This window comes from Pristiophorus japonicus, unplaced genomic scaffold (genome assembly GCF_044704955.1).
Source record: "Pristiophorus japonicus isolate sPriJap1 unplaced genomic scaffold, sPriJap1.hap1 HAP1_SCAFFOLD_387, whole genome shotgun sequence".
Taxonomy (NCBI): Eukaryota; Metazoa; Chordata; class Chondrichthyes; family Pristiophoridae; genus Pristiophorus; species Pristiophorus japonicus.
The window spans coordinates 595,926-606,848 of record NW_027253728.1 but is presented as its reverse complement, the minus strand read 5'-3'; positions in this window follow the sequence as shown (position 1 = coordinate 606,848).

Sequence of the window (10,923 nt, the reverse complement as noted above, 5' to 3'; positions counted from 1 at the left end):
TGTCCCAGGGCAGAGAGTGGAGAGCACCAGTTCCAAATGTCACAGGACAGGAGAGTGGAGAGCACCAGTTCCAACTGTCACAGGAGAGAGAGTGGAGATCACCAGTTCCAACTGTCACAGGAGAGAGAGTGGAGAGCACCAGTTCCAACTGTCACAAGGCGGAGAGTGGAGAGCAGCAGTTCCAACTGTCACAGGACAGAAAGTGGAGAGCACCAGTTCCAACTGTCACAGGAGAGAGTGGAGAGCACCAGTTCCAACTGTCACAGGAGAGAGAGTGGAGAGCACCAGTTCCAACTGTCACAGGAGAGAGAGTGGAGAGCACCAGTTCCAACTGTCACAGGAGATAGAGTGGAGAGCACCAGTTCCAACTGTCACAGGAGAGAGATTGGAGAGCACCACTTCCAACTGTCACAGGAGAGAGAGTGGAGAGCTCCAGTTCCAACTGTCACAGGACAGAGAGTGGAGAGCACCAGTTCCAACTGTCACAGGAGAGAGAGTGGAGAGCACCAGTTCCAACTGTCACAGGAGAGAGAGTGGAGAGCACCAGTTCCAACTGTCACAGGAGAAAGAGTGGAGAGCACCAGTTCCAACTGTCACAGGACAGAGAGTGGAGAGCACCAGTTCCAACTGTCACAGGAGAAAGAGTGGAGAGCACCAGTTCCAACTGTCACAGGAGAGAGTGTGGAGAGCACCAGTTCCAACTGTCACAGGAGAGAGAGTGGAGAGCACCAGTTCCAACTATCACAAGGCGGAGAGTGGAGAGCAGCAGTTCCAACTGTCACAGGACAGAAAGTGGAGAGCACCAGTTCCAACTGTCACAGGACAGAGAGTGGAGAGCACCAGTTCCAACTGTCACAGGGCAGAGAGTGGAGAGCACCAGTTCCCACTGTCACAGGACAGAGAGTGGAGAGCACCAGTTCCCACTGTCACAGGACAGAGAGTGGAGAGCACCAGTTCCAACTGTCACAGGACAGAAAGTGGAGAGCACCAGTTCCAACTGTCACAGGAGAGAGAGTGGAGAGCAGCAGTTCCAACTGTCACAGGACAGAAAGTGGAGAGCACCAGTTCCAACTGTCACAAGGCGGAGATTGGAGAGCACCAGTTCCAACTGTCACAAGGCGGAAGTGGAGAGCAGCAGTTCAAACTGTCACAGGACAGAGAGTGGAGAGCACCAGTTCCAACTGTCACAGGAGAGAGAGTGGAGAGCACCAGTTCCAACTGTCACAGGACAGAGAGTGGAGAGCACCAGTTCCAACTGTCACAGGACAGAGAGTGGAGAGCACCAGTTCCAACTGTCACAGGACAGAGAGTGGAGAGCACCAGTTCCAACTGTCACAGGAGAGAGAGTGGAGAGCACCAGTTCCAACTGTCACAGGACAGAGAGTGGAGAGCACCAGTTCCAACTGTCACAGGAGAGAGAGTGGAGAGCACCAGTTCCAACTTTCACAGGAGAGAGATTGGAGAGCACCAGTTCCAACTGTTACAGGAGAGAGAGTGGAGAGCACCAGTTCCAACTGTCACAGGAGAGAGAGTGGAGAGCACCAGTTCCAACTGTCACAGGAGAGAGAGTGGAGAGCGCCACTTCCAACTGTCACAGGAGAGAGATTGGAGAGCACCAGTTCCAACTGTCACTGGAGAGAGTGTGGAGAGCACCAGTTCCAACTTTCACAGGACGGGAGAGTGGGGAGCACTAGTTCCAACTGTCACAGGACAGAGAGTGGAGAGCACCGGTTCCAACTGTCACAGGACGGAGAGTGGAGAGCATCACTTCCAACTATCACAGGACAGAGAGAGGAGAGCACCAGTTCAAACTGTCGCGGGATTGGAGAGTGGAAAGCAGCAGTTCCAACTGTCACAGGATAGAGAGTGGAGAGCACCAGTTCCAACTGTCAAAGGAGAGAGAGTGGAGAACACCAGTTCCAACTGTCACAGGACGGAGAGTGGAGAGTAGCAGTTCCAACAGTCACAGGACAGAGAGTGGAGAGCACCAGTTCCAACTTTCACAGGACGGAGAGTGGAGAGTAGCAGTTCCAACAGTCACAGGACAGAGAGTGGAAAGCACCAGTTCCAACTGTCAAAGGACAGAGAGTGGAGAGCACCAGGTCCAACTGTCACAGGACAGAAAGTGGAGAGCACCAGTTCCAACTGTTACAGGACGGGAGAGTGGAGAGCACCAGTTCCAAATGTCACAGGAAAGAGAGTGGAGAGCACTAGTTCCAACTGTCACAGGAGAGGGAATGGAGAGCACCAGTTCCAACTGTCACAGGACAGAGAGTGGAGAGCACCAGTTCCAACTGTCACAGGAGAGTGGAAAGCACCAGTTCCAACTGTCACTGGAGAGAGAGTGGAGAGCACCAGTTCCAACTGTCACAGGAGAGTGGAGAGCACCAGTTCAAACTGTCACAGGAGAGAGAGTGGAGAGCACCAGTTCAAACTGTCACAGGACAGCGAGTGGAGAGCACCAGTTCAAACTGTCACAGGACAGAGAGTGGAGAGCACCAGTTCAAACTGTCACAGGAGAGAGAGTGGAGAGCACCAGTTCAAACTGTCACAGGACAGAGAGTGGAGAGCACCAGTTCAAACTGTCACAGGACAGCGAGTGGAGAGCACCAGTTCAAACTGTCACAGGACAGAGAGTGGAGAGCACCAGTTCCCACTGTCACAGGAGAGAGAGTGGAGAGCACCAGTTCCAACTGTCACAGGACAGAGAGTGGAGAGCACCAGTTCCAACTTTCACAGGACGGAGAGTGGAGAGTAGCAGTTCCAACAGTCACAGGACAGAGAGTGGAAAGCACCAGTTCCAACTGTCAAAGGACAGAGAGTGGAGAGCACCAGGTCCAACTGTCACAGGACAGAAAGTGGAGAGCACCAGTTCCAACTGTTACAGGACGGGAGAGTGGAGAGCACCAGTTCCAAATGTCACAGGAAAGAGAGTGGAGAGCACTAGTTCCAACTGTCACAGGAGAGGGAATGGAGAGCACCAGTTCCAACTGTCACAGGACAGAGAGTGGAGAGCACCAGTTCCAACTGTCACAGGAGAGTGGAAAGCACCAGTTCCAACTGTCACTGGAGAGAGAGTGGAGAGCACCAGTTCCAACTGTCACAGGAGAGTGGAGAGCACCAGTTCAAACTGTCACAGGAGAGAGAGTGGAGAGCACCAGTTCAAACTGTCACAGGACAGCGAGTGGAGAGCACCAGTTCAAACTGTCACAGGACAGAGAGTGGAGAGCACCAGTTCAAACTGTCACAGGACAGCGAGTGGAGAGCACCAGTTCCCACTGTCACAGGAGAGAGAGTGGAGCGCACCAGTTCCAACTGTCACAGGACTGAGAGTGGAGAGCACCAGTTCCAACTGTCACAGGACTGAGAGTGGAGAGCACCAGTTCCAACTGTCACAGGACAGAGAGTGGAGAGCACCAGTTCAAACTGTCACAGGACAGCGAGTGGAGAGCACCAGTTCCCACTGTCACAGGACAGAGAGTGGAGAGCACCAATTCCAACTGTCACAGGACTGAGAGTGGAGAGCACCAGTTCCAACTGTCACAGGACAGAGAGTGGAGAGCACCAGTTCCCACTGTCACAGGAGAGAGAGTGGAGAGCACCAGTTCCCACTGTCACAGGAGAGAGAGTGGAGAGCACCAGTTCCAACTGTCACAGGAGAGAGAGTGGAGAGCGCCACTTCCAACTGTCAAAGGAGAGGGATTGGAGAGCACCAGTTCCAACTGTCACTGGAGAGAGTGTGGAGAGCACCAGTTCCAACTGTCATTGCACGGGAGAGTGGAGAGCACCAGTTCCAACTTTCACAGGACGGGAGAGTGGGGAGCACTAGTTCCAACTGTCACAGGACAGAGAGTGGAGAGCACCGGTTCCAACTGTCACAGGACGGAGAGTGGAGAGCATCACTTCCAACTATCACAGGACAGAGAGAGGAGAGCACCAGTTCAAACTGTCGCGGGATTGGAGAGTGGAAAGCAGCAGTTCCAACTGTCACAGGATAGAGAGTGGAGAGCACCAGTTCCCACTGTCAAAGGAGAGAGAGTGGAGAGCGCCACTTCCAACTGTCACAGGAGAGAGAGTGGAGAGCGCCACTTCCAACTGTCACAGGAGAGAGAGTGGAGAGCACCAGTTCCAACTTTCACAGGACGGAGAGTGGAGAGTAGCAGTTCCAACAGTCACAGGACAGAGAGTGGAAAGCACCAGTTCCAACTGTCAAAGGACAGAGAGTGGAGAGCACCAGGTCCAACTGTCACAGGACAGAAAGTGGAGAGCACCAGTTCCAACTGTTACAGGACGGGAGAGTGGAGAGCACCAGTTCCAAATGTCACAGGAAAGAGAGTGGAGAGCACTAGTTCCAACTGTCACAGGAGAGGGAATGGAGAGCACCAGTTCCAACTGTCACAGGACAGAGAGTGGAGAGCACCAGTTCCAACTGTCACAGGAGAGTGGAAAGCACCAGTTCCAACTGTCACTGGAGAGAGAGTGGAGAGCACCAGTTCCAACTGTCACAGGACAGCGAGTGGAGAGCACCAGTTCAAACTGTCACAGGACAGAGAGTGGAGAGCACCAGTTCAAACTGTCACAGGACAGCGAGTGGAGAGCAACAGTTCAAACTGTCACAGGACAGAGAGTGGAGAGCACCAGTTCAAACTGTCACAGGAGAGAGAGTGGAGAGCACCAGTTCAAACTGTCACAGGAGAGAGAGTGGAGAGCACCAGTTCAAACTGTCACAGGACAGAGAGTGGAGAGCACCAGTTCAAACTGTCACAGGACAGCGAGTGGAGAGCACCAGTTCAAACTGTCACAGGACAGAGAGTGGAGAGCACCAGTTCCCACTGTCACAGGAGAGAGAGTGGAGAGCACCAGTTCCAACTGTCACAGGACAGAGAGTGGAGAGCACCAGTTCCAACTGTCACAGGACGGGAGAGTGGAGAGCACCAGTTCCAACTGTCACAGGACAGAGAGTGGAGAGCACCAGTTCCAACTGTCACAGGAGAGAGAGTGGAGAGCACCATTTCCAACTGTCACAGGAGATAGAGTGGAGAGCACCAGTTCCAACTGTCACAGGAGAGAGAGTGGAGAGCGCCACTTCCAACTGTCACAGGAGAGAGATTGGAGAGCACCAGTTCCTACTGTCATTGCACGGGAGAGTGGAGAGCATCAGTTCCAACTTTCACAGGACGGGAGAGTGGGGAGCACTAGTTCCAACTGTCACAGGACAGAGAGTGGAGAGCACCGGTTCCAACTGTCACAGGACGGAGAGTGGAGAGCATCAGTTCAAACTGTCGCGGGATTGGAGAGTGGAAAGCACCAGTTCCAACTGTCAAAGGAGAGAGAGTGGAGAGCACCAGTTCCAACTTTCACAGGACGGAGAGTGGAGAGTAGCAGTTCCAACAGTCACAGGACAGAGAGTGGAGAGCACCAGTTCCAACTTTCACAGGACGGAGAGTGGAGAGTAGCAGTTCCAACAGTCACAGGACAGAGAGTGGAAAGCACCAGTTCCAACTGTCACAGGACAGAAAGTGGAGAGCACCAGTTCCAACTGTTACAGGAGAGGGAATGGAGAGCACTAGTTCCAACTGTCACAGGAGAGGGAATGGAGAGCACCAGTTCCAACTGTCACAGGACAGAGAGTGGAGAGCACCAGTTCCAACTGTTACAGGAGAGAGAGTGGAGAGCAGCAGTTCCAACTGTCACAGGAGAGAGAGTGGAGAGCAGCAGTTCCAACTGTCACAGGACAGAAAGTGGAGAGCACTAGTTCCAACTATCACAGGAGAGGGAATGGAGAGCACCAGTTCCAACTGTCGCAGGAGAGAGAGTGGAGAGCACCAGTTCCAACTGTCACAGGAGAGAGAGTGGAGAGCAGCAGTTCCAACTGTCACAGGACAGAAAGTGGAGAGCACCAGTTCCAACTGTCACAAGGCGGAGATTGGACAGCACCAGTTCCAACTGTCACAAGGCGGAAGTGGAGAGCAGCAGTTCAAACTGTCACAGGACAGAGAGTGGAGAGCACCAGTTCCAACTGTCACAGGAGAGAGAGTGGAGAGCACCACTTCCAACTGTCACAGGACGGAGATTGGAGAGCACCACTTCCAACTGTCACAGGACAGAGAGAGGAGAGCACCAGTTCAAACTGTCGCGGGATGGGAGAGTGGAAAGCAGCAGTTCCAACTGTCACACGGCAGAGAGTGGAGAGCATCAGTTCCTACTATCACAGGACAGAGATTGGAGAGCACCAGTTTCAACTGTCGCAGGACGGGAGAGTGGAGAGCACCAATTCCAACTGTCACAGGACAGAGAGTGGAGAGCACCAGTTCAAGCTGTCACTGGAGAGAGAGTGGAGAGCACCAGTTCCAACTGTCACAGGAGAAAGAGTGGAGAGCACCAGTTCCAACTGTCACAAGGCGGAGAGTGGAGAGCAGCAGTTCCAACTGTCACAGGACAGAGAGTGGAGAGCACCAGTTCCAACTGTCAAAGGAAAGAGAGTGGAGAGCGCCACTTCCAACTGTCACAGGACAGAGAGTGGAGAGCACCAGCAACAACTGTCACAGGACGGAGAGTGGAGAGTAGCAGTTCCAACAGTCACAGGACAGAGATGGAGAGCACCACTTCCAACTGTCACAGGACAGAGAGAGGAGAGCACCAGTTCAAACTGTCGCAGGATGGGAGAGTGGAAAGCAGCAGTTCCAACTGTCCCAGGGCAGAGAGTGGAGAGCACCAGTTCCAAATGTCACAGGACAGGAGAGTGGAGAGCACCAGTTCCAACTGTCACAGGAGAGAGAGTGGAGATCACCAGTTCCAACTGTCACAGGAGAGAGAGTGGAGAGCACCAGTTCCAACTGTCACAAGGCGGAGAGTGGAGAGCAGCAGTTCCAACTGTCACAGGACAGAAAGTGGAGAGCACCAGTTCCAACTGTCACAGGAGAGAGTGGAGAGCACCAGTTCCAACTGTCACAGGAGAGAGAGTGGAGAGCACCAGTTCCAACTGTCACAGGAGAGAGAGTGGAGAGCACCAGTTCCAACTGTCACAGGAGATAGAGTGGAGAGCACCAGTTCCAACTGTCACAGGAGAGAGATTGGAGAGCACCACTTCCAACTGTCACAGGAGAGAGAGTGGAGAGCTCCAGTTCCAACTGTCACAGGACAGAGAGTGGAGAGCACCAGTTCCAACTGTCACAGGAGAGAGAGTGGAGAGCACCAGTTCCAACTGTCACAGGAGAGAGAGTGGAGAGCACCAGTTCCAACTGTCACAGGAGAAAGAGTGGAGAGCACCAGTTCCAACTGTCACAGGACAGAGAGTGGAGAGCACCAGTTCCAACTGTCACAGGAGAAAGAGTGGAGAGCACCAGTTCCAACTGTCACAGGAGAGAGTGTGGAGAGCACCAGTTCCAACTGTCACAGGAGAGAGAGTGGAGAGCACCAGTTCCAACTATCACAAGGCGGAGAGTGGAGAGCAGCAGTTCCAACTGTCACAGGACAGAAAGTGGAGAGCACCAGTTCCAACTGTCACAGGACAGAGAGTGGAGAGCACCAGTTCCAACTGTCACAGGGCAGAGAGTGGAGAGCACCAGTTCCCACTGTCACAGGACAGAGAGTGGAGAGCACCAGTTCCCACTGTCACAGGACAGAGAGTGGAGAGCACCAGTTCCAACTGTCACAGGACAGAAAGTGGAGAGCACCAGTTCCAACTGTCACAGGAGAGAGAGTGGAGAGCAGCAGTTCCAACTGTCACAGGACAGAAAGTGGAGAGCACCAGTTCCAACTGTCACAAGGCGGAGATTGGAGAGCACCAGTTCCAACTGTCACAAGGCGGAAGTGGAGAGCAGCAGTTCAAACTGTCACAGGACAGAGAGTGGAGAGCACCAGTTCCAACTGTCACAGGAGAGAGAGTGGAGAGCACCAGTTCCAACTGTCACAGGACAGAGAGTGGAGAGCACCAGTTCCAACTGTCACAGGACAGAGAGTGGAGAGCACCAGTTCCAACTGTCACAGGACAGAGAGTGGAGAGCACCAGTTCCAACTGTCACAGGAGAGAGAGTGGAGAGCACCAGTTCCAACTGTCACAGGACAGAGAGTGGAGAGCACCAGTTCCAACTGTCACAGGAGAGAGAGTGGAGAGCACCAGTTCCAACTTTCACAGGAGAGAGATTGGAGAGCACCAGTTCCAACTGTTACAGGAGAGAGAGTGGAGAGCACCAGTTCCAACTGTCACAGGAGAGAGAGTGGAGAGCACCAGTTCCAACTGTCACAGGAGAGAGAGTGGAGAGCGCCACTTCCAACTGTCACAGGAGAGAGATTGGAGAGCACCAGTTCCAACTGTCACTGGAGAGAGTGTGGAGAGCACCAGTTCCAACTTTCACAGGACGGGAGAGTGGGGAGCACTAGTTCCAACTGTCACAGGACAGAGAGTGGAGAGCACCGGTTCCAACTGTCACAGGACGGAGAGTGGAGAGCATCACTTCCAACTATCACAGGACAGAGAGAGGAGAGCACCAGTTCAAACTGTCGCGGGATTGGAGAGTGGAAAGCAGCAGTTCCAACTGTCACAGGATAGAGAGTGGAGAGCACCAGTTCCAACTGTCAAAGGAGAGAGAGTGGAGAACACCAGTTCCAACTGTCACAGGACGGAGAGTGGAGAGTAGCAGTTCCAACAGTCACAGGACAGAGAGTGGAGAGCACCAGTTCCAACTTTCACAGGACGGAGAGTGGAGAGTAGCAGTTCCAACAGTCACAGGACAGAGAGTGGAAAGCACCAGTTCCAACTGTCAAAGGACAGAGAGTGGAGAGCACCAGGTCCAACTGTCACAGGACAGAAAGTGGAGAGCACCAGTTCCAACTGTTACAGGACGGGAGAGTGGAGAGCACCAGTTCCAAATGTCACAGGAAAGAGAGTGGAGAGCACTAGTTCCAACTGTCACAGGAGAGGGAATGGAGAGCACCAGTTCCAACTGTCACAGGACAGAGAGTGGAGAGCACCAGTTCCAACTGTCACAGGAGAGTGGAAAGCACCAGTTCCAACTGTCACTGGAGAGAGAGTGGAGAGCACCAGTTCCAACTGTCACAGGAGAGTGGAGAGCACCAGTTCAAACTGTCACAGGAGAGAGAGTGGAGAGCACCAGTTCAAACTGTCACAGGACAGCGAGTGGAGAGCACCAGTTCAAACTGTCACAGGACAGAGAGTGGAGAGCACCAGTTCAAACTGTCACAGGAGAGAGAGTGGAGAGCACCAGTTCAAACTGTCACAGGACAGAGAGTGGAGAGCACCAGTTCAAACTGTCACAGGACAGCGAGTGGAGAGCACCAGTTCAAACTGTCACAGGACAGAGAGTGGAGAGCACCAGTTCCCACTGTCACAGGAGAGAGAGTGGAGAGCACCAGTTCCAACTGTCACAGGACAGAGAGTGGAGAGCACCAGTTCAAACTGTCACAGGACAGAGAGTGGAGAGCACCAGTTCCCACTGTCACAGGAGAGAGAGTGGAGAGCACCAGTTCCCACTGTCACAGGAGAGAGAGTGGAGAGCACCAGTTCCAACTGTCACAGGACAGAGAGTGGAGAGCACCAGTTCCAACTGTCACAGGACAGAGAGTGGAGAGCGCCAGTTCAAACTGTCACAGGACAGAGAGTGGAGAGCACCAGTTCCCACTGTCACAGGAGAGAGAGTGGAGAGCACCAGTTCCCACTGTCACAGGAGAGAGAGTGGAGAGCACCAGTTCCAACTGTCACAGGAGAGAGAGTGGAGAGCACCAGTTCCCACTGTCCCAGGAGAGAGAGTGGAGAGCACCAGTTCCAACTGTCACAGGAGAGAGAGTGGAGAGCGCCACTTCCAACTGTCACAGGAGAGGGATTGGAGAGCACCAGTTCCAACTGTCACTGGAGAGAGTGTGGAGAGCACCAGTTCCAACTGTCATTGCACGGGAGAGTGGAGAGCACCAGTTCCAACTTTCACAGGACGGGAGAGTGGGGAGCACTAGTTCCAACTGTCACAGGACAGAGAGTGGAGAGCACCGGTTCCAACTGTCACAGGACGGAGAGTGGAGAGCATCACTTCCAACTATCACAGGACAGAGAGAGGAGAGCACCAGTTCAAACTGTCGCGGGATTGGAGAGTGGAAAGCAGCAGTTCCAACTGTCACAGGATAGAGAGTGGAGAGCACCAGTTCCAACTGTCAAAGGAGAGAGAGTGGAGAGCGCCACTTCCAACTGTCACAGGAGAGAGAGTGGAGAGCACCAGTTCCAACTTTCACAGGACGGAGAGTGGAGAGTAGCAGTTCCAACAGTCACAGGACAGAGAGTGGAAAGCACCAGTTCCAACTGTCAAAGGACAGAGAGTGGAGAGCACCAGGTCCAACTGTCACAGGACAGAAAGTGGAGAGCACCAGTTCCAACTGTTACAGGACGGGAGAGTGGAGAGCACCAGTTCCAAATGTCACAGGAAAGAGAGTGGAGAGCACTAGTTCCAACTGTCACAGGAGAGGGAATGGAGAGCACCAGTTCCAACTGTCACAGGACAGAGAGTGGAGAGCACCAGTTCCAACTGTCACAGGAGAGTGGAAAGCACCAGTTCCAACTGTCACTGGAGAGAGAGTGGAGAGCACCAGTTCCAACTGTCACAGGACAGCGAGTGGAGAGCACCAGTTCAAACTGTCACAGGACAGAGAGTGGAGAGCACCAGTTCAAACTGTCACAGGACAGCGAGTGGAGAGCACCAGTTCAAACTGTCACAGGACAGAGAGTGGAGAGCACCAGTTCAAACTGTCACAGGAGAGAGAGTGGAGAGCACCAGTTCAAACTGTCACAGGAGAGAGAGTGGAGAGCACCAGTTCAAACTGTCACAGGACAGAGAGTGGAGAGCACCAGTTCAAACTGTCACAGGACAGCGAGTGGAGAGCACCAGTTCAAACTGTCACAGGACAGAGAGTGGAGAG